Consider the following 27,052-nt stretch of genomic DNA (forward strand, 5'->3'; position numbering starts at 1 on the left):
CTCAAAAAACTTTTGGAGAAATCTCATCTATTGTTCAAGACCAAGTTCAACCACTATCGTTTTGTAATATACCTTTCTTGTATGCCCCTCATTACCGTGCTTAAGCTTACAGCACATTTATATGTTTGTCCTCAAAACAAGTCTGGCTCACTCCTTTTAAGCACTTCATACAGTGATTTTTCCAAATTAAACTATTTTTACACTTCCAAAGTTACAAAAATAAAGTATAACATGCAATGTCACACTCTGTAAAAAAACATTTTCTAAATTGATTTGTTCCTAATTTGCACTTTAAAAAAAATTTATGCCGGGCGTGGTGGCTCACGCCTTTAATCCCAGCACTCGGGAGGCAGAGGCAGGCGGATCGCTGTAAGTTCCATGCCAGCATGGTCTACAAAGCGAGTCAAGAACATCCAAGGCTACACAGAGAAACCCTGTCTCAAAAAAACAAAACAAAACAAAACAAATTATATATTTGTATTTTAAGGAACTTTTAAAGTTTTAATTCAAAATGCTTTATTAAACTACAAACTTCTCTCAATGAAATGACTAGTTTCTTTATATCCTACAGCATAAACATTATTTTGCTGCAGAATAAAACTAAACAAAATGGCATTCTAACCGAATTCAAGCACAAGGAAGAAGTTAGGCACAACAATTAATTTTTGATGTCTTAGCAAATTTTCAACTTTTCCCTGTCTTCAAATCATCACACCTTTCCCTTCATGAATTCCAGCTCTAGCTGGGGGTGGTGGCACACCCCTGTAATCCCAGCATTCAGAGGCAGCGGTGGGCGGATCTCTGTGACTTCGAGGCCAGCCTGGTCTACAAAGCGAGTCCAGAAAAGCCAAGGCTACACAGAGAAATCCTGTCTCAGAAAACCAAAATATAAAAACAAAAACCAAAAAAGAATTCTACCCCAGAGTGATGTTGTCATTGAAAAAACTACCATTTTACAAATGAGGCACACCAAACTTAGAATTTAAAACTTCAGGGTTAAAGAAACAAAGCAGAGCCTAATGGTGTGTGACCAGATCACCATCTTGAATAAAATAATCACACACACACACACACACACACACACACACACACACACACACACACACAAAGAGGAACAGGAACATTCACTGAACCTCTTTCCTACCCAACAATCTTTACTACACCGTCCTTGACAGATACTTTTCAACCTCTGACTAAATACTTGGTTCCCTTTCATTGTAAACCCCTTTCAAAGGTTAAGTACTCTGAACTGTAGGCAGTTGATTTGACAGTACACACACAAGCTTGAACGCTTAAGGAGAAACATTCCATTTTGATTTCTTTTCTTTTTTTTTTTTTTTGGTTTTTCGAGACAGGGTCTCTCTGTGTAGCCTTGGCTGTCCTGGACTCACTTTGTAAACCAGGCTGGCCTCGAACTCACAGTCATCCACCAGCCTCTGCCTCCCGAGTGCTGGGACTAAAGGCGTGTGCCAACACGCCCGGCTCTCCATTTTGATTTCTTAGCCACTGATAACACACAGCTGAAAATCTAGAGCAACCTTCAAGAGCACACCCACTCATTTCCAAACTCCTCAATAAAACACAGTTGGCCCAAAGTTAGCAACTGCTCTGCCCTGCATAGAACCAATGTAAAGGAAAACGTATGTTTGATTTCACGTTTAAGTTGCTAGAAGGGACAATCTAATAGGTTCAAACTGGTCACCTGTAATCCCTTGGCTTACAGTCTTTGCTTACTTCAATCTCCGAGGGACTTTGCCCTCTGTACTTCTGCCTGTCGAAACAAGCCTCATTAATAGAAAGCATGGATTTCTGCCACGGACGGTACATAATGTGATACCATTTGTTTGTAGACAAGCAGTCAATTTTTAAACGTTTAACTTACAAGGGTAGCAGGGAATTTTTCGACAGTATTCAGCCATTGGATGAAGTCTACTGAAGGACAGGAAAGACTTACAGCTAGCTGGACTCCTCTTCAAAAATCAAAGGGACTAGGAATGCATCTCTTGGAACCAAAAAATACACAGGTACATGTCTAATTCATGATCGATCATTGGTGTGGCAGGTAACTCACACAGGATATAGCTAGGTTCACCAAACTGATCCTCTTCATAAATTAAAAGATGAATCCAATGTGACAGCAGCCACTCGATGTCTATGCCTGAGTGCCACGTTTTACCATCATCTGTACTGATGTTTTATTACTAATAAACTCCTCTCAGGTAACTTCTACCACACCCTCTATTCTAAAGGAGCGACGATTAAAAATTAAGTAAATAAACAGATGATCCAAGTCTATTCCATATTAGTTACTAATAATTCTTCTTTTAAATATCCCATAGAGCAAGATAAGGTTTGAGCAGATCACCTATAGGTCCTACGATGTGCTTATAAACACACACACACACACACACACACACACACACACACACACACACACATTTTAAAGCTCACCAAAGAGCCATTAGAAGATTTCCCTCCAGAGTTCACATGTATGTATTATGCAACAACCAGCGATCCAGATGTTCAGCCCTGTTGTGATGCAATGGTAAAATACCAAAGCCAAGGGTATAATCCATTCAAAAAGCCCATTTACAAAACAAAATTAAACAAAAATCACTATACGCTCACGAATCTTGGGAAATGAGCAATCAACAGTTTTGAGAGAATTATATTAAAACTCTTCCTTTGGGCGGGCGACCCTTTAGCTGCGTAACCCTCCTCTCCCAATTCCCTTCGAAATCCTCACGCGGCGTTTTAATTTAGGTCTTGAAAGGGGAGACCTGCATCAGGTGGTTATCTTAGAACGTACTTTTCATAGGATGCCCGCGTAAATTTTCTAGAAGGGAGTCATGCATTTCATCATTCTTTCCCAAGCACAATAATTGTAGTAAAATGTGATCCTGACCCCGGGGGCCATAAACCACCCCGAGACTCGCTCCATCCTCCCATCCCCGGCAGCACAGGCCTCTCCAAGATCATCAGCATGATGGACGGCTGGGAACACTGGGACAGAACAGCAATGACCCGAATTCTAGTGGGGCGAAGACTCCATATAATACCTAGCCAGGGCAGCGGGCCGCGAGGGAGGCGCTGTGCGGAGCATCGTGGGAGCCCGCACCCCGCCACCCCGCCCGGGCTCCCCGTGGGGACGTGGGAATGGAAGGGCTCGGGATCCCGAGCCGCAGCCTCGACCCCGGCATTCCCTCACACAAAATGGAGGCCCTGCGCACCTGGGGTCGCCGCCACCCGGGATCGGCCTCGCCCGCCGCCCGCTGCCCGCCGCGCGCCCCGCACTCACCCCTCAGCCGCGCCGCGGGGGGCCCGAAAGGGCGGAGCGCGAATGAATGAGCCGCCGCCGGTGCCCAGCCGCCGACCCCGGCACGCGCGGCTCCGTCGCGGGTCGGCCGCAAGCCCACCGTCCCCTCCGCCGGCGTGACGCACTGGCGCCGCGGCGCGCCCACCGCGAATCCCCCCGCCCGCCCGCCGGCCGTCCTCGTGCGCCGCGGCGAGCCGCCCAGCCTCAGGGCCGCGGCCGCCCGCAGGTGCGCGCTCGCCCGCCGGGAGCCGCCCGCCCGCCCGCAGCCGCTCACCCGCGTCGCTCCGGCGGAATTAAAGAGTGACCTTGGCTTAGCCGGGAATAGAAGCGAGTAAGCCGCGTGGGCCTCGCGCTCGGCTCGCCGGCTCCTTTAAGGTGGACCTGCGCGGCATCCCCCGGCGCGCGGCCCTGCGGGCTTAGGGCCCCGGCGCGGGCCTCTAGAAATTTCGCCCGGGTGGGCGCGGCCTTACGGTGGGGGGCGGGGGGAGGGGGGAAAGGGATGCTCAGCAGACCCGGGGACGCCTGCACTCACCCCACCCCACCCCCGCCACCTCCTGACCCTCAGGAACGCGCTGGAGAGAGGAGGGACCGTGCTGAAGCCCAACAGCCCAGACTTTACGTCTAGAGATAAGGACCCATCTCGGCCCTGCGCTGACCTTTGCTACGTGACAAACTAGCCTGACCCCAGAGAGCCTGCGCCATCTTCCCCTCCCCCTTCCCTCCCCTCGCCCCTTACGGGATCCAGGCCCTTTTGCTAAATTACACCCTACTGGAGAAAAATAAGTTCTCGGGCATTTAAAGGATGATAATTCCTCCTTAAAATAACACATGCTGTAGCATTTAATAAAGATGCACGGCAATAGTATTTGCTTGTAAGACTTGGTTTTTATGTAAACTCTGAGGAATAAATTCATCCCTGTTCCTGGGAAGTATTTACCAATCGCAACAGTGAAGTCTTAAGGATTCACTAATTGATACTGCAAAGGATGCTTTTTCATATAGATCTATTTAACTCCCACTTATTTTTATAAAAGGGCTTTTTCTACCTTCAAGTTGCACATAATCCAGCCTCACATCTGTTGTGTTTATTCGTAATAAATTATTATGAGAAATCCTGAATTACATACATTTACTATTTTTAGCGGAATTTAACAATGAATTAATAACCAAGCCAGAATTTTTGAATAGTTGGGCTCCAGCCACAGCTCATCCTGGATGAATGAAACTTATCTTGTCTAGAGCTGTTTGCAAGCAGGGGTCCCCAGGATAATCCCAGTTGCCACTTAGTAAAGTTACTACAGTTTTTCCTGCTTTGGCACCCCTCCATCCAAGCATTGCTGTAAAGACTGTGGTCTTACTGTAAACCTGGCCACAGTGTGGCTGGCTTTTAAATTACTTCATCAGCCTATAGGAAGCTGTGTCTAGAACACCTACCTCCCCAAAGCCTGCTCAAAAGAACTACTCCTCTAAGCCCCAAGAAAGAAAGGGTCCATGACCACCTGAACACAGACAAGCCTGCCCTCTTCCGTGTGACAAGCATTCTATCTGCTGAGACCTAAAGTGCTAACTTCCACAGGTCCGGATGTGTGAAGCTGTCTTAACTCAGGAGACCTTCCAAGCACTGACTGGGCTTTGATGGTTGCTGCTTAAACGTGAGCCAGAATAGAGCCCATCAGGGTTCACTGGGGAGAGACTGCTATTCTTTGTAGAAATTAATTATCATAATCATCTTTCCAGTGCATACTATTAAGACTCCCAGTTTACATGAGAGGAAACTGAGGCACACGGAAAAGCTGAGTAACTTGCTCATTGTTGGACGGCTAATCATCTTGGCCTTTGGTTCAAAAGCACACACACACACACACACACTTAAGCATCTGTCATCATCTGGGTGAGGTTTGCAGCATACCTTGTATCTTCCTGTTTGTACAAATGTCTCATTTAGGAGCAAAGAGAAAATGAAACATTTGGTTAGACAACTTGTAATGTTCCCTGAGGGCTAGAGAGTTGGCTCAGCAGCTAGGAGCACTTGCTGCTCCTGCAGGGAACATGGGTTCAACTCACAGCACCCACTTGGTAGGTCACATATAGTTCCAAGGATCCAACACCCCTCTTCTGACTGTTGTGGGGTATCCACCAGAGATGACTACTCAGACATGGTTTAAACCAATAGAAAGTCTTAGTTAGCTGACTTGCAACTACACAGGGTGTACAGGCTCCCGTTGTAGCACCAAGGATGAGCTTTTCTTTTCTTTCTTTTTGAGTGGGTGGATTTTGGCGGGGAGGGGTCCAGACAGGGTTTCTCAATGTAACCTTGACTGTTCTAGAACTCACTCTGTAGGCCAGGCTGACCTTGAACTCAGAGATCCACCTGCTTCTGCCTCCCGAGTGCTGGGGTTAAAGGCGTGCACCACCACTGTGCCTGTCTCAGGGTGAACTTTTAAGCACAAAACCATATCCTGGGTTGACATACTTCCGTTAACAAGAACAGGTGGCCGGAAATAGAACTACAGAAGCCAAAAAGCAAGGCTAGAACATTTCAAGCCTTTCCCAGAAGAACGGACTTTGATGGTATGGGTCTTTGTTTTGGCAGGTGATGCTGTCTATGTGCTGAGTTTTACGGCCTGAATATTACTTCCATCATGGAGTCAGTTGTGCTAAGATCTGGGGTCCCTGTTAAACTGACCTCCATAGCCCACCAGGCATGCAAGTGGCTTGTATACAATATCAAAACACTCATAAAATTTTTCAATAAAAATAATGTCTTAAGAAAGCATGTAAAGTTGGGGTATGGTGGCGCATGCCTGTGATCCCAACACTTGGGGAGGCAGAGGCAGGCAGAGCTCTGTGAGTTCAAGACCAGCCTGGTTTACAAAGCTATTCCAGGACAGCCAGGGCTACACAGAGAAACCCTGTCTCAAAAGAAGTAAAGGAGGAGGAAGAGGAGGAGGAGGAAGAGGAGGAAGAGGAAAGAAAGTGTAAGATTCCCTCTGGTGCAGAATCTATTAATGTTTGAAAACTACATATTTCTTTTCACATCTTTTAAGGGCTAATAGTTCTCCAAACTTTTTTGGGTGGAGAGGAGGGTTTCAACAATTAAAAGTCTTATTTGTATTTATTTCATGAATGGGGGGGGGGGGAAACACATTTCTTCAGGAAAAATTCATCATCATGTTTGATTGTCTATTAAGCTGTTAAAAAGTTGGCTAGAGGGGCTGGAGTGATGGCTCAGTGGTTAAGAACACTGACTATTCTTCCAGAGGACCCAGGTTCAATTCTAAGCACCCACATGGCAATTCACAAGTGTCTATAATAAAAATTAATAAGTTATTCAAAAACAAGAAAGAAGGGTGGCTTGAGATTCGTTGTGCATGTTTTACTGTAGTAAAGTCATAGTGAGGAAGTTAGTGAGAGGCCTGAAGGAACACAAAGTCTTTAAAACACGGCCAGTCTGTTAACTAGTTGACTAGTAACATAAGTGCGGAAGTTTCCTAAATGCTTCTTTTACATCACAGAATGCTCTCGGGATTAAAAGCCTGGTTTTGAGTGGGTCAAACCACTCTGACACTGGCCTGGGTGGTTTTGGGGGGGGGGGGTCTGATTCTAACTTTCAAACTGTGCACTGGGAAATAAATAAATAAATAAATGAAAGAACCTGAAGAACAGGAAATGTAACAAGTTTGAGAAACCCAGATACACCTGTTTCTTCAGATTCGACTTGGTTTAACGAGAGTTTAAGGATAAGAGCCCTCTGCGAAGCTGAGTTTGGATTTAAGAGGAATCATTTGGCGTACTGTCAATACTGCTAATGAAAGGTTAACTACAGATTCACATCCATAGTACATACTACAACACTCGTTCCCAGCTTTGTTGGATTTGGGGGCAGGAGGCGGGGTTGGCGGGGGGGGGGGGGGGCGGGGAGGAACGGTGAAGGGCACTGTTTTGTTCTGTGTGAGGCTGTGTGGCTTCCAGAGAGCCTCTTAACAAACATCTCTTGACCCCAGATAGGGCGCAAACGCCAGCCCAAAGAAACCATTCCACCCTGGTCTAGCTTGCAAGGTAAAGCAAGCCCTGATTGAGGTTCCTTACCGGAGCACGCGTGGGTCGAAGGCAGCTGCATTGCCAGAGAGCCAGGCCCAGACTGAAGGCAGTTCTACCCAACAAGCACCGCTTCTGCCGACTTACCGTAAGCCCTAGTGAGAAACAACTTTCTGCAAGTCTTCTCAGCCGCGGAAGTCAATGGCTTTAGCGTCCTGATTTAGGAGCCTCTCTCTTTCCTGGTGAAGAGAACGTTTCAATTTAGAGGAAATAACTGCTCAAGAGATAGCCACGCCCCCCTACTAAAACTGTTTTGCTCCCCGGGGCCATCTTGCAGCTGGAAGAGCTACATAACCGTTTTAGCCTAGGAGATGTAAACAGAAGATTCTTGGGTATGGCTTCAAAAAAAACAAAAAATAAAATAAAATAAAAATAAGGCAGCGGGGCCCAGTGGCCCACGCCTGTAATGGCAGCACTCGGGAGGCAGAGGCAGGCAGATCGCTATGAGCTCGAGACCAGTCTGGTCTACAAAGCGAGTCCAGAACACAGAGAAACCCTGTCTCGAAAATTTAAAAAAAAAAAAAAAAAAAAGAGTCACCCAGGTCTACACAGCCACCAAGCTCCAGGACAGACAAATGGCTAACTGTGGTGCCTATTAGCATACCAAAAGCACAGGCTGTGCTCTTTCAGCAGAGTAAATACCTGTTACAGAGTTCTTGCCTGGCTCTTCTCGGATCTTCTCACCCCGCCCCCTACCCTAAACCTCTCTAGCTCACAGGTTTCCCTTCCTCTCTCCCTCTTTCTGTCTCTCTGTCTCTGTTTCTGTCTGTCTCTCTCTCTCTGCCTCTCTGTTTCCCTCTCTCTCTCTCTCTCTCTCTCTCTCTCTCTCTCTCTCCCCCTCGGTCTCTTTTTGCCCTCACTCCCTCTTATCCCCCCCCCCCCCCCGCCCCCAGCAATTTCCCACTTTCCCTGCTCTGGACTCGTCCAGATATCTCTGGCTGTGAGCTCCCTCTTATCTATTAGAAAAACCATCACCCATTCCTTAGAGCCGTCATGTCCTCAGTTTATACGTCTGATGCCAAAGCTCTCCGTTTATACACATGTCCGTCATTTATGACCATGAGAATGAAATTCATCTGAGTATTGTTGGGTTTGGAATGGAAGCCAGGAAAACTGACTTCAGAGATAGAAGATCATAATGCGGGCTCTATTTTCTGGGGGCGCAAGGAGACAGCCAGCTCCCAGCCCAACGTTCTTTTATTTTGTGACTATATTAGGTGTTGTGGTTTGAATTGAAATGTTTTGAACATTTGGTCTCTATCTGGTGGCACTGTTTTGGAAGGCTGTGGAACCTTCAGGAAGTGTGTAGAACTTTGCCGAAATTAGTGGGAGAGGCTCCCTTTTGGTGCTGCAGGCTCTCAAACTTAAGGGATGAGATCCCCAAGAAACAGTCTGCTGTACCCAACTGCAGGCTTTGCTGAACATCTCTTGTGTAAGGGAACGGAGCTTTTTAGTATAACAAGTAGTATACTTTCTCTTTCTTGTCTCCTATATGTGGTGATTTGCATTCTAATTGGGTGCTGTAAACTGCTGGGCAGCAAAGAAAGGAAGGAAGGAAGGAAGGAAGGAAGGAAGGAAGGAAGGAAGGAAGGAAGAACTTTACTGGAGAAATGTGGTGACACTATCAGTAAACTCAAGAAACAGGTCTTGAACCGGGCATGATGGCACACACCTTTAATCCCAGCGGATCACTGTGAGTTCGAGGCCAGCCTGGTCTACAAAGCGGATCCAGGACAGCCAAGGCTACACAGAGAGACCCTGTCTCAAAACCAAAACCAAAACCAAACAAACATCCATGCTTTGCTTCCTGGGCGTGGATACGAGTCGGTCACCCAGCCTATTAACCACCATGCCTTTCCTGCCTGCTGCCATATCTTTCAGACCAGGGACAAGCAGCTGAGGTGCCTTTTTAACCAAAGCAGACCTGGCCTCCAGCTTCTCCCAGCCTCATCCCCTACCTGTTTCAGGGTGTGACTGGCATAGTCTGCCCTCTACCCGGAACTTTCCAGCCAGAGGGAAAGTTCAGACATTTTGGTTCCACCCCCACCCCGCCCCTCATTCTACTTGCCTTCTCTCTCTCTACATGTCTTCAGTCTCGAGTTCTCTCTCTCCCTCCCCTCGCCCAGCCCCCCACCCCTCACCCTCAACCCTCCTCCCCCTCGGCATCTCTCTCTTACCTCCCTCCCTCCCTGCGCATGCACAACTCCACCCCACCCCAACCCCCAACCCCTGCCAGCCCCATTTTTCCATCTCCCCCGGTTTTGTTCCCTGGCCCTGGTCCTTGGGACCGGTGAACCCGCTCCCAACACACCTGCATGTATTACCTCTAATCGTGGCTAGAATTGGCTCATTCTATGGGGGGGGGGGGGGGGGGCGGGGGAAGAATGCTTATCAGAACCGTGAGCCAAAACAAACCATCCTCTCCTTAACTTGCTTTTGTCAGGATATTCTATCACAGCAACAGGAAAGGAATCTAGGACAAGCAGGACACGGCCTTTGGCAGAATGAGGGTCCGCTCCTCACCGGCCTGCTCAGTGCCTGGTGAAGCCGGTCATTACAACTCCTGACTAGAGAAAGAACGCGATATTCCTATAGCGCATTGACTGGACACGACTGAAATGCCACCTCACGAAGCTCTCCCCTGCTCTCTCTTCCCCACCCTGCCCTCTGTCCTGTAAGTCCTGGCGAGGAAAGCCAGGTACCAGGAAAAGTTGCCGCCATGCCAGGTCATTAAATGCCAGAACACAAAAGCTAACTGTGGCCATAATGATTACTTTCCTCGAGGCTGTAACCCCATGCTTGACCGAAGCAACACAGGGAAGGAAGGATTTATTTTCACTCAGTCCGTAGTGATGGTGCAGTCATGACAGCAAGAGTTTGTGGTGGCTAGTCACGATGAAGCCATCTGGTGCTCCGTGATAGGCATTCTCTCCACCAATGAAATGAGCCAATTCAAGCCAAATTAAAGTATATAAAGGCAGGTTTATTGGGGGCTCCTGATCTCTCAGGAGGAGGGGAGGGGAGGGGGAGGGGGAGGGGGGAGGGAAGGGAACTGAAATGTCTGGATTATAGAGTGAAGAGCCTCTGGGGGAAAGGAAAACCAGGCCCTGGGTTGGAAAGTTCTGGGTAAAGGAGGAGGAGTATGCCCTGTAATAGGCAGGGACTGAGGGATGCTGGGAGAACCTGGAGGCCTGGTCCACTTTGGTTAAATAGGCACTCAGCCATTTGTCCCGGGTCTGAATGCCAACACTGGGTCTCACTTCCTTTTCTTTTGACTGGGACCCCAGCCCACAGAACGGTGCCACTCACAGGGTGGGTCTTCCCACCTCAAATGTCCAGAGATTTATCTCCTACGTGAGTCTACTTTATTTTACGTTTTATTTGTTTAACTATGTACGGGGTGTGAGTGTGCGTGTTGGGGTACAAGTAAGTGCAATGATTGTCAAGGCCTGGCGACAGCGGCCATTCTGTGGACCTGGTGGTTGTGAGACGTCTGAACACTTGTCCTCGGTGGGAGCAGGATGGACTTTGAACTGTCTCTGGAGCCATTCCTAGCCACCGCTAGACCAGTGGTTCTCAACCTGTGGGTCGAGACCCCCCACAGGATTGAATGTGAGACATCTGGTACATCTGATATTTATGTCACAACTCACTACAGTAGCAAAATTACAGTTAGAAGTAGCAATGAAATACTTTTACGGTTGGGGTCACCACAATATGTGGAGCTATATTAAAGGGTCAAAGCATTAAGAGAGTTGAGAACCCTGACCTAGAGCCTACCAAATTGACAATAGTAGCCATCACAGCGACCGCCATCTGATTGGTGTTTATTTTATACCTCATTTGCATACAGTATGCCGTTTTTTCAGAGACCAAGGCTTCTTGTGCTGCTGCCTCAAGCAGGAACTCACTCAGGCTTCCACTGCTCCTGACCCCAAGACAGCCTGTAGCTGCTCAGCTTCTGAGACTCCGAGCTGGTGCCGCAGACAGGATTTGTTCCTGCTCAAGGTCAGACTTCCAAGACCCACCTCTTCTAGAGATACTGCTCCCGTCCAGCCCCTGAGATCTGTGCAATTTGTAACATTTCTCAGAGTTGTAACACTCCTAGGAGTTATCAGCAAGCTCTTGGCTAGTGTCCCATTGCCACCAGGAGTTCAAATCTTTTTTGTTTTTGTTTTTGTTTTTGGTTGGTTGGTTGGTTTTTTTGAGACAGGGTTTCTCTGCGTAGACCAGGCTGGCCTCAAACTCAGAGCGATCTGCCTGTCTCTGCCTCCCAAGTGCTGAGATTAAAGGTATGTGCTACTACTACCCAGCTTCAGCTTGCTTTTTTATACAACCCAGGACCACCTGCTCAGGGGTGGCATTACTACAGTGGCCTGGGCCTTCTTGCACTTTTTTTTTTTAATTTGTATGGATGTGTGGTTTGCCTACATGTATGCCTGGTACCCATTTAGGCTAGAGGAGGACATCAGATTCCCTGGAACTGGAGTTACAGAGGTTGTAAGTCACCTTGTAGGTGCTGGGAACAGATCCCAGGTCCTCTGGAGGAACAGCTAGTGCTCTTAACCACTGAGCCATCTCTCCAGCCCAAACAAACTGCATTTAGCTAGGGTTGCTTCGTGAGTTTGTATGGAGGGTGTCAATTATATGAGCAAGGACACTTTGAGAGTAGCCACAGCACTGAGGAATCTGGTCCCCTGTGCTCTATTATGTGCCTGTAACTCCTGAAGGAGGGGTGGGACTTTATGCCATCCATGAAAGAAGATTGACAGGCTTGAGCTTGTCCAAGTAGCCACTGCCACTCAGAGTTCGTCAAGTGTAAGGGGCGTTCCAGGTCAGAAGACAATGCTTCACAGCACTCCCTCCCATCCTTCAGCTCTTACATCCCTTCTGCTCCATTTTTAAAAAGAGAGAGGACTAGAGAGATGGCTCAGAGGTGAAGAGCACTGGCTGCTCTTCCAAAGGTCCTGAGTTCAATTCCCAGCAACCACAGGGTGGCTCACAGCCATCTATAATGAGATCTGGTGCCCTCTTCTGGCCTGCAGGTGTACATGCAGGCAGAGCACTGTATACATAAGGAATAAACAAATCTAAGCACTTTGGCCGGTTGCTAAACTAATGTCTCTACACCAGTGTTTGCCCGCTGCCTACAGAAGGTTCTCTGCCCACAGTGGAGGACGGCACTGCTGTAGTCCAATTTTTGAAGTGTCTGTTATGTAAGGCAGTGTGCTTGGTAGGCCCTCTGATAGAATTAGTTAATAAATGGCACATAGAGAGGCAATAGGAAGCTGGCCTATAGTACAATGGCTTACTTCATGTCAAGAAACCAAGCTGAAACACACACAGGGCCAGTCATCATTTTTTTGGATGTCTTAGTCAGCCATCATGAGGGGACCTATAGACAGCTGAGGGAGGGAGGTGGTCCTCAGAGGTGTTTGTGTTATAGAGGGCAGCCTGGTCTTGAGGTGACAGAGAGGATGAAGAGAAAGAAATGAATTCTGGAGCTCAAAGGTGGAACCAGCAGGACTTGGCAAAGTGTGTGATGCAACATATGCAGCCCCGCTAGGCTTCTGTCTTGAGCCAATGGCTAAATACTGGTGCCACAGACATAGGGGACGTAAATCACTGCAGACTGGTAGGTGTGGGAGGGTGTTTCCTTTGTTGAGTTGTTGTTGTTGTTATTTTTATGTGTTGTGTCGAAGTGGAGCCATATGAAATAGTGGTGCCTTAGAAGAAAGCTGGCAGGAGCCATGTGACTTAAGAACACATAGAGTGTCACCAGCCCCTGGATGGTTAAGCTGGGACCATGAAATGAGGGAGCAAACAGGAGAATGAGAGAGCGCCCACGGGTCAACACAAAGGCTCACAGGGACCAATGAAGACATACATGCATGGAAGCAGACGCAGGGCCAGAGAGACCGCAGAAAGAATGTCGCCATGGAAGCCAGAAGAAAGATGGAGTTCAGTCCTGAGTACAGGAAAATGCTCCCTTGAGAGCAATCCCCTGCCGTGGGACTAGTGAGGGATGAACACAAGGACTCACCTGTAAGACTTCACATGCGTCTGTGTGATGGTCTGAACAAGCAGTATCTCCCTTAGGCGCATGTATTTAAACAACACTTGGTTCCCTGTTGGTGATGTGATTAGGGGGGGGCTGTGGAACCTTTAGGGGGCAGAGCCTGGCTGGAGAAAGTATGTCTCTAGGGACCAGGCTTTGAGGGTTTATAGTCTGTCTCCCTCCCTCCCTCCCTCTCTCTACCTGCAATGTTACACCCCCCCTTACCCTTTCCTGTTACCCTCCACCCTCGCCCCTACCCCCTTACCCCTTCCCACATCCCAACGCCCCCCCAACCAGGACTCTACCCCTCTGGAACCATAAGCTAAAATAAAGATTTTTTTCCCCCTTAAGTTACATTTGGTCATGGTATTTTATCACAGTAATAGAAAATAGCTAATATAGTGGGAAAATAGTGATGGCGAGAAAGGAAGAGGAGCTCTCAGCCTTAGCGCTGTCTTCCTTGAAACTCCTATGCCCTGAGAGCAAAGTGGCGGAAGAAGTGAATGTGCAGGCTGAAGCACAAGAGAAGAAAGATGAGGTGGAGGTCCAAGGAAACCACCTGTGTACCACGAGAGATGCAGGAGCAGAAGTAAGGGATGCTGAAGGCTGGGACACTCGTACAAGTTATCAGACTGTATGCTGCCCTTGGTAAGGAGGCTCAGAGGACCAGGAACATCATCTCGCCAAGACTACCTGAGAGACTGGCTGCCTTCCTTACAGCAACACAGTCCCGCTGGCCCTCTGCCCGGGACCTTTGGCGTTCTGGACTAGTTCTGTTCACTTGTGGCCAAGTGTAACTCGTGTACAATAAACCATCTTTCTCTCTGTCTCAGCTGAGAGGAAACCAGATTAAGTTATTGTCAGTACATTGACACAATAGAATGTTGTATAGCTTAAATCACGTTTCTGAAGAGTGACATGAGAAAATGTTAAGTTAGAAAGACATCCATTGAACATTAGGATTCTGGGGCTGGAGAGATGGCTCAGAGGTTAAAGACACTGACTGCTCCTCCAGAAGTCCTGAGTTCAATTCCCAGCAACCACATGGTGGCTTACCACCATCTATAATGTGATCTAGTGCCCTCTTCTGGCAAGCAGGTGTATGTGCAGCCAGAGCACTGTATACATAATAATAAACAAATAAATCTTTTAAAGAAAGAAAGAAAAAGAAAATTAGGATTCTGGGGCTGGAGAGATGGCTCAGTGGTTAAGAGCAGTGGTCTAGAGGCCCTTGGTTCAAATTGCAACACCCACATGCCAGCTCACAACTGTCTGTAACTCCAAGATCTGACACTCTCGTGTAGACATACATGCAGGCAAAACACCATTGCACATAAAATAAGGTAAATAATTTTATTTTATTTTATTTATTTATTTATTTATTTTTTGGTTTTTCGAGACAGGGTTTCTCTGTAGCCTTGGCTGTCCTGGACTCACTTTGTAGACCAGGCTGGCCTCGAACTCACAGTGATCCGCCTGCCTCTGCCTCCCGAGTGCTGGGATTAAAGGTGTGTGCCACCACGCCCAGCTTTTAATAATTTTAAAAAATGATTCCATATTGTTATTTCAAAATAATGCTTAATAATATATGTGTTAGGCCAGTCACAGAAATTGTTGTATGCTTATAGTCCCAGTACTTGTGAGGCAGAAGGATCAGGAATTCAAAGTGAAGCTTTGAGGTTAGTGACTCATCCTGGACTACAGGAGACCTCCCCTCACACACACACCCACCATCTCAAACAAAAGACAAACAGACAAAGTAAGACATAGATTAGTTACCTTTCATTGCTGTGATAAAACATTTTAGCTAATCAACTTCAAAGAGGAGAACGGCATTTTGGCTCACAGTTCAAAAGGTCGTGTGGCTTCATTTTTCCTGGGTAATGGTAATAGAGAACACTGTTGCAGGGAGCATGGTGTGGCAAAGCTGCCCACCTCTGCACAGGTGGGAAACCCAGGTGCACAGGGAGCATGGTGGGGCAAAGCTGCCCACCTCTGCACAGGTGGGAAATACAAGGTATACTTTTCAAGGCCACACCCTGAGGTTTGTATTGTCTACATTATATTCTTCTCCTTTTCTGGACTGAACACATAGTCCTTTTATAATAAGAAAAGTTTCATTGTGTTTCGGTTAAGAAACTTGTGACATAGGCCAGGTTTGGTGGCCACGCCTTTAGTCCCAGCACTTGGAAGGCAGATGCAGGAGGATCTCTGTGAGTTCAAGGCCAGCCTGGTCTATAGATCAAGTTCCAGAACAACCAAGGCTGTTATACAGAGAAACCATGCCTTGGGGGAGGTGGGGGAAGGAAAAGGAAAAGAGAAGAAACTTAGGGTATATATCACACAGTATGCCGTAGTTAAATACGCTGTTTTTGGAAACTGAGCAGCAACACGGAAGAAATTTGTGTGCTCTCGCTTTAAGTCATAGCAAGTTCTACCTTATATGGAGAGATGCAGGACAAACACTTGATGGCATGGTCAGGAACGAGGGATGATGGAGATGGACAGTATTCCGTAGCCGCTCAGTGGGGAAAGAGCGGAAGGCATCCAGGCTTGGGCGGAAGTGGTGTGGCAGCGCAGAAGGGAAAGGTGGGGAGCTGGGCTGGAGCAGTTAGAGCGAGCAGTGAACACTGCCCACCGGGAGGAGGAGGAGGGATGACCAACGTCAGTGTGACGCATCCTCTCGTGCCTGCTACCTTGTGTTCATTCAAGTCAGGCGTCTCCCTCCCATGGAGCCCGTGAGGTAGACCCGCTACCCTTCCTGTTGGCTACGGTCAAAAGAGTGGCTTTCGGGTTCTTAGAGAAGAGGTCGGCAGATACTCCTGGGGGCCATGGGTTTATACTTCTCAGATGTTTTAGATAAACGCTCGGGAGAAAGGATATTAAGGGCCTGTGGCCAAGAATTGGCTGGAACACATGGCACATTCTTTGGTCAGCCCTGAGCTTTTCTGAACCTGAACTCAAGGTGTCCTGGGTCATCTTGGGGACACTGCCTAAGGCTGCTAGAGCAATGCCACAGCTTGGTCCAGTGTCTTAGGGCAGGAATTTGGATGGAGGCATTTGTGTTAAGAATCTCAGTTCTAGTAGTCAAGGTGTCTCTCTCTCTCTCTCTCTCTCTCTCACACACACACACACACACACACACACACACACACACACACACACACGGGGACAGACCCAGGATGACTGAGTAGGCTCTCTTCCTGCTCAACTAACTTTAATTGTCTCTGATGCACCAGTAGAGCCAGCTCAGAAGGGAGGGCATTCCTAGGAGGATATGGCAGATTGTCCTTGTCTGCACAGGCAGTGTCTCCCACAAGGCCACACGGCAGAGGGACACAAGAGTGAGCAGCAGACCCAGCTCTACCCCTTTGGCTCTGTTCTCTCAGCCCTGGCATGTGTGGAGGACACGCTTCTGACCTGGCTGCTCAAGAGAACACTTGCTGTGGACCCAAGCATCCTTCAGGCTACGGTCACTCTGTCTGCACGAGGCAGGAAGCTTTCATAGTATTGCCCACCTTTGATGGGAGCACTGTGACAATACATTGCTTAGGGCTGGAGAGATGGCTGAGTGGTCAAGAGCACTGACTGTTCTTCCAAAGGACCCAGGTTCAGTTCCCAGCCCCCACATCGCAGCTCAAAACTGTAATTCCAAGATCTGACACCTTCACACAGACATACATGCAGGCAAAACACCAATGCACATAAAAAATAATAAATTAAAAAAGAGATAAAACAATGCATAGCTCATTATAATTAAAAATTAATTTTAGCACATATTATTTTGGGTTTGGGTGGCATCGTCCACACTTTGAATATGCCATGTAGACACTATAATGATCAAGACTTGAATAGTACTGACACTTAAAATTGTTTTCTACCATTGGAGGCTTTATACTCCTAACCATTCGATCCCTCCTCGTACACACAATTTCGTGACACACAATGTCACATCAATTTCCTTTCCTAATTTAGACTATGGCCACACAGAAGGTGGCACTTTTACTGCTTGCCTTTCTCTGTGTGGTCTTCGGAGAAAAGGATTTAACTGCCCAGCTTTGTCTCGTAGGTAATGCTGGAGATAAATATGCCATCACAGAAAAACAACACACACAGAAACATCAGAGGCAATCAGGAGTACGTAAGCAAGGGCCCCTTTGCTTCGACTTCAAAAACAAAAGCAGACAAGCAAACACACGCCTCTCTGAATATAGGAGCTCAACTAAGATGACTGGAGGGGGAAAAAAAATCAAGCATCAGGCATTGGAAAGGAGCAAAGGGGAGGGACAGGGACAGAGATGGACTTTCCAGGCACAGGGAGTGCATCCCGAGGAGAAAGGCACAGCCTGACAAGCAAGGCTCAGGGCAGGACGGTCTTCCCCCAAACGCAGGCTGAAACAATGCACAATGACTCTCAGTTTTTTCAGCCTGGCCTTGGTCTGAAAAACCATCCTCCAGTGGAACTGATTAAAGCTGGGGTGGCTGGAGGGGCGGATGGGCCTTCTGTGCGCGAGCCAGCTGCCGTGGCTTGCTTGTGGTTGGTGCTTCCCTGGCATCAGCATGGATAATGCAGGGGTTGGGGTTTCCTCCTCCTAAAGAGGGACACACTGAGGGGTCTAGAATGTGACCAGAGAATCTGTTTTTTTTTTTTTTTAGTTTTAAAATTGTAATCCTATTTATTATGGTTGTATGGGGGGGGCACATCCCATGGTGTGTTTGTGTGTGTGTGTGTGTGTGTGTGTGTGTGTGTGTGTGTGTGTGTACAGAGGACAAGTTTCAGGAATCAGTTGCTTCCTCCCTCCCTTGTAGGTTCCTGGGCTTGAACACAGGCTAGACTTGTATAGTAAGTGCTTTTTACCCACAGACACATTTCACTGGCCCATTTTCACTTTATTTTTCATTGATACATAATTATAACATAATTTAATTAAACATGTTTATGGGGTGTGTGTGGTTCTCTGATACATATACATATAACTATACAATGTATATGTATAATGATCAAATCAAAATAATTAACACATCTATCACCTGAAGCCCTTATTTCTTTGTGGTGAGAACATACACCTTAAAAATATTAATTCCATTTCTATAGCCAGTGGAGGCAGACATCTTTCATCTCAGCACTGACAGGCAGATCTCTTGTGAATTCAAGGCTAGCCTGTTCTACATAGTGAGCTCCAGGATAGCCAAGGCTATATAGTGATCTGGCTCAAGAAAAATATTACATTTTGATTGATTGACTGATTGATTTTGTCTCTTTGTGTGCAGGTGGACATATGCATGCCAACTTGCCCTTGTGGGGGTCAGAAGACAATTTGCAGGGATCAATTCTCTCTCTCCAATTAAAAAAAAAAAAAATTAGTATACACTGTTTTGCCTGCAGATACACCTGTAGGCCAGAAGAGGGCACCAGATCTCATAGATAGTTGTGAGCCACCATGTGGTTGCTGGGAATTGAACTCAGGACCTTTGGAGGAGTAGTAACCTCTGAGCCATCTCTCCAGCCCTCTCTTCCAACTCTTTAAGTGGCATTAGTGAGCACTTATGGCATTAAGTTTATCAGTTTTCTTTTGTTTCATTATGGTTTCTCCATCTCACTTGTATTGTATCAAAGCAATGCTTACTTTCATTCTTTTCTTTTTCTTTTTTGGTTTTTCTTTTTTCCCCCCCCCACAAAGATGTACTTATTTATTATGTATAATGCTTTGTCTGCACATACACCTACCTGCCAGAAGAGGGCACCAGATCACATTACAGATGATTACTGCTGGGAATTGAACTCAGGACCTCTGGAAGAGCAGGCAGTGCTCTTAACCTCTGAGCCATCTCTTTAGTCCCCTATTTTCTGGTTTTTCAAGACAGGGTTTCTCTGTGTAGCCTTGGCTGTCCTGGACTAGCTTTGTAGACCAGGCTGGCCTTGAACTCACATCGATCCACCTGCCTCTGCCTCCTGAGTGCTAGGATTAAAGGAGTGTGCCACCACACCCAGCTGATGTTTACTTTCTTAAAGTATCTTGTTGGTTTTTTTGTTTGCCTTTGTTATTTTTGAGACAAGGTCTTGCTATCCAATTCCAGGTGGAAGGCTTCAAACTTGTGACCTGTGTTTCTCAGCCTCCTTGGCTTGGACATTGGAGGCCTTTACCACAAGCCTTGGCTTTCCAAGTACCTGGGGTATTTTTAACGACACATCTTGTGGCAGTGGCTGAAAAGCCAACTTGTTTTCCAAAGGGCTATGCTAAGGTATTCTCCCCCCCCCAAGGTATTCTTAAATCAGCTCTCTCCTCTTCTTCTTCTTCTTCTTCTTCTTCTTCTTCTTCTTCTTCTTCTTCCTTCTCTCTCTCTCTCTCTCTCTCTCTCTCTCTCTCTCTCTCTCTCTCTGTGTGCACACCCTTTCATTTTGTCTGAAGACCAGAGGACAACCAGGGCCCTGTTCTATTTCTCTTTCCCTTATTCTCCTGAGACAAAGCTTCTCACCAAATCCAGAGCAAAGCTGACAGCCGCATCCACAGCCCTGGGGCTACAGGTGGGTGCAGGACCGCTCAGGATTTTTGTTTTTTGTTGTTTGTTTATGATGTATATACTGGGGGTTCCGGATTTCAGGTTATGATGCTCCTACACGAAGTGATCTGTCTCCCCAACCCCTTAAAAGTTTTATATTCAATGATCACTTATTGAGAATCTATATTTAACATACAAAATCCTGCATTAGAACTGTGAGACCCTTTTTTTATAAAATGGTTAGGCAACAACTCTTTTTGTTTTGTTTTGTTGTTGTTGTTTTGTTGTTGTTGTTGTTTTGTTTTGAGGCAAGGTTTTTCTGTGTAGCCTTGGCTGTTCTGGACTCACTTTGTAGACCAGGCTGGCCTCGAACTCATAGTGATCCCCCTGCCTCTGTCTCCCAAGTGCTGGGATTAGAGGTGTGTGCCATTACATCCAGTTAGGCAACACCTTTTAACTTCAATATTACCACAGCATGGTTAAAACCTACAATGAACGGATGGGCAGGTTGGCGCACAACTTTAATCTCAGCACTCAGGAGGGAGGCAGAGGCAGGTGGACCTCTGTGAGTTTGAGACCACATATCAACTCTAAGGCCAGATGGAGATACAGAGTATCTCAAAGAAAGTTATAACAATAATAAGTAGAAATACTTTTCTTGAAGAAACAATGTGGTTTGGGAACCCTCAGGAGCCAGCGCCAGCCAGGCAGCCGGCAATAGGGGAGGTTTGAAGAAGAAATCAGGATTTGAACTCCGCCTTGAAAGGATGAGTAGTGTTTTTGTTTGTTTGTTTGGTTGGTTGGTTGGTTTTTCAAGACAGGGTTTCTTTATGTAGCCCTGGCTGTCCTGGACTTGCTTTGTAGACCAGGCTGGCCTCGAACTCACAGAGATCCACCTGCCTCTGTCTCTCAAATGCTGGGACTAAAGGCATGCGCCACCATGCCCGGCTTGAGATTTTGGACTTGCTATGTAGACCAGGCTGGCCTCAAACTCACAAAGATTTGCCTGCCTTTGCCTCCTGAGTGCTGGGATTAAAGGCGTGCACCACCACGCCTAGCTGGATGAGTAATGGAGGAGTTAGGGTGGTTGGAGGAACAGCAGGAGCAAAACCTTAGCAATAGGAGTCCACAGGGGGGCTGAGGCCTGAATCAGTTGGTAAGGCTCCTGTCTAGAATGCATAAAGCCTTGGGTTCCATCCCCAGCACCACACAAAACTGGTGTGGAGGCGCATGCCGGTAATCCCAGCACTGAAAGGTGGAGGTAGAACCATCAGAAGTTCTAGGTCATTCTCAGCCACATAGCAAATCTGAAGCCAGGAGGATCATGGGTCTCCTGTCTTCCAAAAACTTCCCTCTTACTGCTCAACCACGCAGCCCACCCACCCTTACTCCCAAACACTACTACAGTGCTCCCAGATCTCTATACAACACTGGATATTTTGTTAAGACTGGAGAAATTGTTAGCCCAATTGTACACAATAATCTCTTCTTATTTTCTTTTTAAAGATGTATTTATTATACATACATTGCTTCTCCTGCATGTACACCTGCTCGCCAGAAGAGGGCACCAGATCTCATTATGGATGGTCGTGAGCCACCATGTGGTTGCTGGGAGTTGAACTCAGGGCCTTTGGAAGAGCAGCCGGTGCTCTTATCCTCTGAGCCATCTCTCTAGCCTCTCTTATTTTTTTTAAAAAAGATTTTATTTATCATAGATACACAGTGTTTTGCCTGCATGTACACCAGAAGAGGGCACTAGATCTCATTATAGATGGCTGTAAGCCACGATGTGGTTGCTGGGAATTGAACTCAGGACCTTTGGAAGAGCAGGCAGTGCTCTTAACCTCTGAGCCATCTCTCCAGCCCATCTTCTTATTTTTAAATTGCATTTATTTTTATCTTTTTAAAAGATTCATGCATTTATTATCTATACACTATTCTGCCTGCATGTGTGCCTACACACCAGAAGAGGGCACCAGATCTCTTTTATAGATGGTTATAAGCACCATGTGGTTGCTGAGAATTGAACTCAGGACCTTTGGAAGAACAGCTAGTGCCCTGAACCTCTGAGCCATCTCTCCAGCCCAGCTATCTATCTATCTATCTATCTATCTATCTATCTATCATCTATCTATCTATCCATTTTTTTGAGACAGGGTTTCTGTGTGTAGCCTTGTATGGAGGAATGTCTTGAGTGGATGTAACAACTGTCAATAAAGCGCTGTTGAGCCAATCAGCTGGGCAGAAGGATAGGAAATGGAAGGCGGGACTTCTTGGAGAGGGGACAGAGCCAGGATTGACAGTTGAGAAAGGAAGAGGGTTTACAGTTGAGGAGGACAGGGTGGGGATGGGTAGGGGGGGGTGAGGGGGAGGGGAGTGCCGAGAAACGGCCCAAGGATCATAGTGGCAAGTGCTTGGAATATATGTATGTTATGAGGTTTAGAGTAGTTCGTTTACGTTAGTTTAAGAGAAGATTTGTATCAGTTTAGATTCTGCCCAGCGTAGTGCTGGCAGCTTTAAAGTACGTTTCAGACTCTGTGTCAATTAGCCATTTTAGGCTGAACCGATACAATTTACTGTAATAGCCTTGGCTGTCCTGGACTCACTTTGTAGACCAGGCTGGCCTTGAATTCACAGAGATCCACCTGCTTTGGCCTCCTGAGAGCTGGCATTAAAGGCGTGTGCTAGCACACCTGGCTGACCTGGCTTTTTTTTTTTTTTTTTTTTTTTTTTTTTTTGACCTGGCTATTTTTAAATTGTATGTGTATAGTATTTTGCCTGCCTGCTTTCCTGTGCACCGCATGCATACAGTGCCTGTGGAGGCCAACGGAGCCCCTCGGGTCCCATGGGACTGTAGATACCGAGTTGTGAGCTGCCTTGTAGGGCTGTGTATCCTAGTTCCAGAGACTCGTATTTTTTTAGGAATGTATTTAGGAATCTGATTATTGACTTAGGAGATGAGAGATTATTCACCCTTATTAGATGGAGCTAAACTGTTTTTCAGCATCACTGTGCCAATGGATACTGCCACCCCAGGGGACTGACAGTCTAATTATTCAGTGTTTGTACCGGCAGTTGGTCCTCACAGGCTGAAATTTGACAGCTGGCTGCAGTGGAAATGCTATCACATGACGCTATTTTCGTGTATCTGATTTTATTGAAATTTCACATGTTTTTATTAGCTACTTGAATTTTCTCTTCTTTAAATATCCCTTGTCTGTGTGTATGTGTGTATGTGTGTAGATATGTGCACATGTGTGTGAAGGCCAGAAGAGAGCTTCAAGTATTAATAATAATGATGATAATAATAAGAATAAGAATAAAAATAATAAGAATAATATTTATTTTTTGAGAAGGGTTTCTCTGTATAATAGCTCTTTGTAGACCAGGCTGGCCTCGAACTCACAGTGATCTGCCTGCTTCTGCCTCCCTAGTGCTGGGATTAAAGTCCTGTGCCACCACACCCAGCCACTATATTTTCTTTTTAAAAAGTGTGTGTGTGTGTGTGTGTGTGTCCAGGACAGCCAAGGCTACACAGAGAAACCCTGTCTCAAACTTTCCCCCACAAAAAAAAAAACTGTGTGTGTAGCTGGGGCAATGGTGACGCATGCCTTTAATTCCAGCAGAGGCAGGTGAGTCTCTGAGTTCGTGGCCAGCCTGGTCTACAGAGTGAGTTCGAGGGCAGCCAAGGCTACACAGAGAATCCCTGTCTCAAAAAAATCCAAGAGGAGGAGGAGGAGGAGGAGGAGGAGGAGGAGGAACCCTCCCTCTCTCTGCCGCTCTCTCCCTCCCTCCCTCCGTGTGTGTGTGCGCGCGCGTGTGTGTGTGTGTGTGTGTGTGTGTGTGTACACCAGTGTGTACCTAGTGCCCTTGAAAGACAGAAGAGGGAATCAGATCTCCTGGAACAGGAGATAGAGACGTTTGTGAGTCACCATGTGCGGGCTGGGATATGAGCCCAGGTCTTCTCAAAGAGTAGTCAGTGTTCTTAACCACTGAACCATCTCTTGAGCCCCCACCATTTTTTTTCTCAAGACTGTCTCTCACTGAGCTGGAACTTGCCAAGTAAGCTATGCTGGCTGTTCAGTGAGCCCCAAAGATCTACCATCTCTGCCTCCCCAAGTCTGGCATTACAACTGTGCACCATCACATCCAGGGAGCCATCTTCCAGCCCTGACAATTTTTCAGTTGGATTCTTTGGGATCTGTGTATTGTTTGCAGGTATCCTTTCTCTTTTGTTTTCTGTTTTTTGTTGTGTATGTGTATGTGTGTGTGTTCATCATCTATTTGTCATCTATATATATTGTTTTGAGACAGAGTTTCTCTGTGTAGCCTTGGATATCTAGGAACTCACTGTAGACCAGGCTGGCCTTGAACTCACAAAGATCCACCTGCCTCTGCCTTCCAAGTGCTGGGATTAAAGATGTGTGCTACCATAGCCTGGCTTCTCTTGTTTTATAATCCCTTCTAATTTCTGCTTCTCAGTTTCTTCCTCTATGAAATTGAGATAATATTAGCAAACAAGTTAATATATGTATTAGCTTGTGCTAGTTTAATATACTTAAACTAGTGTGGAGGGATGGGGTGTAGCTCAGTTGTGGTGTGCTTGTCAACAAAGCAAGGAACCAGGTTTGTGCCCCAGCAACATCACACACACACACACACACACACACACACACAGAGAGAGAGAGAGAGAGAGAGAGAGAGAGAGAGAGAGAGAGAGAGAGAGAGTGTTAATTATCCCTACGCAAAAAAATCCACAAACAAAAACCCTCAATGTTTAGCAAATAGGGAGCACTGCAAAATTGAATACCATTTTAATTTTTTTTCTTTCCTATGGCCACTTTTTTTTTTCCCAAATGCCCTATTTCACATACACGGCAGAATTACCCCCCCCCCCCCAATTGAGTACACCCTCCAACAAACGAATGAATGTTTTACCAAAGGCCCTGTCTGTTCAGTGAATGGAGTTGATTCACTGTTCTAAGAAATAAAACCGTCCACACCATGTTACCTAAGTATCGTCCCCTTGCAATGTCACTGTGCCACTCTTACTGGTGAAAATGAACTTCCAGCCCCCTCTGCGGTCAACTGGTTCCTTCTGCTCTATTAAAGACATTGTGATGCTGTCGGGAAAGCTGAACAAAAGCAGCAGTGGTCATGCAGTGAGAGCACAGCCGGGCGCAGAGCGGCCCTGTCCAAACCCGTGGAGACGGCGGTGGCCAAGAAGCCACAGCGCTTTACTGGACGGGTTGGACATCCCAAGTGAATGCTGGGAGAGTTCCAAAGGCGCTTCCGGTAGGAAAGCCTTGCCTGGCCCAGAAGGCTGGGACTCCCCACGGGGTCAGGTGGGGTTCTGTCTGGCCATAAATGCCGACTTCAGGACTGGTTTCTACTTTACCACATTCTTGGGGTTTGCGAAGAAGAACAGTGTTCACTCTGTAAATATTTCTTGAGAATATATGTAAGCTTTTCTGCCATCCAGTTTACATCAGTAATCTGTGTATCCCAGGGAAATGACACCCCTGGAAGGCTGTCTACACGTCCCCAAAATTTAGGGCCATGAAATCTTTACTGTGAAGTTTCCACGTTAGAAATGAAGTGTGGACACTGAAAACTCTGCTTTCTTGGAATAAATGTACTTCTTTCTGGGAGTTAGAATCGTAACAGGCTGCTCACAGCTTATTTCTTTGACTAAGAAGTTTGCTCTCCTTTTACATTCGATTGTAGTGTTTGGTTTTTGTTGTTGTTTCTTGTTTTGTTCTTGTTTTTTCGAGACGGGGTTTCTCTGTGTAGCCTTGGCTTTATAGACCAGGTTGGCCTCGAACTCACAGCGATCCACCAGCCTCTGCCTCTCCCAAATGCTGGGATTAAAGGCGTGCGTCACCATGGCTGGCCAACATGTAATTCTTGATCTAAAAAATAAAACCCAACTCTCTCCTCTTTTTGCTTTTCTCGACCCCAAAGAATGCTAACGGCATTCCAAGCATAGTCCACATCAGCAATCTTAGGTATCACTCTCAGCATCTGTGCCTGACAGGACGTGTTCAAATGTGCTACAGTAACCACCCTTGATAAGACAGAGGGGGCTTACCCCAGCAGAAGCTGTTTCCCACTCCATTAAGTGAAAGCTGGGCACCACACAAATTCTTTCAGGTTCCAGGATGCTGGGGCCCCAACCACCTGCAATATGATCAGTTACCACCAGAGGGCGATGAGCATCCTGAAGACTTTCATCTTGGCAATTTGATGCTCAGCCTGCTGGGCCCAGTCGGGGTGGGTGTTCTACCTCTGGCAGCCCTGCTGACTGACCTATACCCGCCCCAACTACAGAATTGCATGTGCTCAGAACAAAAACTAATAAGAAAAACCAATGCCTTACCAGGGACTCCCGGAAGCAGTCCTGAGGTGAGGGTCCATGTAAAACGATTAGGGGTGTCACAGAGACAAGGGAGCAGGGCAGAGAGAAGACGCAATGCCAGACAGACTCAAAACCACACGAACACCCATGGAGATGATTCAGGTTTAGCTCCACAGAGGTATTCTGGATGGTGCCATACCCCAGGGGAATGTGGGTCAAGAACAAGAAACTGGAATTCATACATACATAATACATATATATCTACTATGTGTACATACACATACATACATAACATGTATATATACACACATACATGCAAACACATTTATTTTGCGTGTATGAGTGTTTTGCCCACATGTACGTCTGTACACCACATGCGTGCCTGGTGCTTACAGAGGCCAAAGATGACATTGGATTCCCTGGAACTGGAATTGGAGATGGTTGTGAGCCACCCTGTGGGTGTTGGGAATTAAAACCAGCCACTCTAGAAGAACAGCAAGTGCTCTTAATGGCTGAGGCAGCTCTCAAGTCCCATAACCCCCGTTTCTCAGATGGCAAAACCAAGGCTCAGAAACCTGAGATCTAGTCACTTGCCCAAGCCCTTCAGTTAATGGCAAAGGGACAGAATGCCAGTCTAGTGTGTATTAACCCCAGAGCCTTTCTCCTGATATCAAAATGTTTCTGGATCATGAATGGTCCTCCCACTGTGCCTTACTGCTAT

General features: G+C 46.8%; 1 protein-coding gene and 1 long non-coding RNA gene across 5 annotated transcripts in view; one reads left to right on the forward strand and one right to left on the reverse strand.

The window, feature by feature from the left end:
- FAM169A (family with sequence similarity 169 member A) overlaps positions 1–7,581 on the reverse strand; it is a 57,776-nt gene extending 50,195 nt beyond the window's left edge. For 2 of the 4 annotated variants that reach the window (XM_084802717.1, XM_084802716.1), the window contains exon 1: positions 3,591–3,799. The gene's annotated coding sequence lies outside the window, so the exon portion shown is untranslated. Of the gene's footprint in view, positions 1–3,298; positions 3,419–3,590; positions 3,800–7,501 lie in introns of those variants that run through there. The other 2 variants (XM_084802718.1, XM_084802715.1) reach the window with 2 other exon arrangements.
- LOC311609552 lies at positions 3,580–4,435 on the forward strand. Its single transcript, XR_014783427.1, has 2 exons — positions 3,580–3,691; positions 3,882–4,435. It is a non-coding gene; the product is annotated as an uncharacterized lncRNA (long non-coding RNA).
- Positions 7,582–27,052: the final 19,471 nt, after the last annotated feature.

Source organism: Acomys minous (genome assembly GCF_964271855.1).
Source record: "Acomys minous genome assembly, chromosome: 11".
Taxonomy (NCBI): domain Eukaryota; kingdom Metazoa; phylum Chordata; class Mammalia; order Rodentia; family Muridae; genus Acomys; species Acomys minous.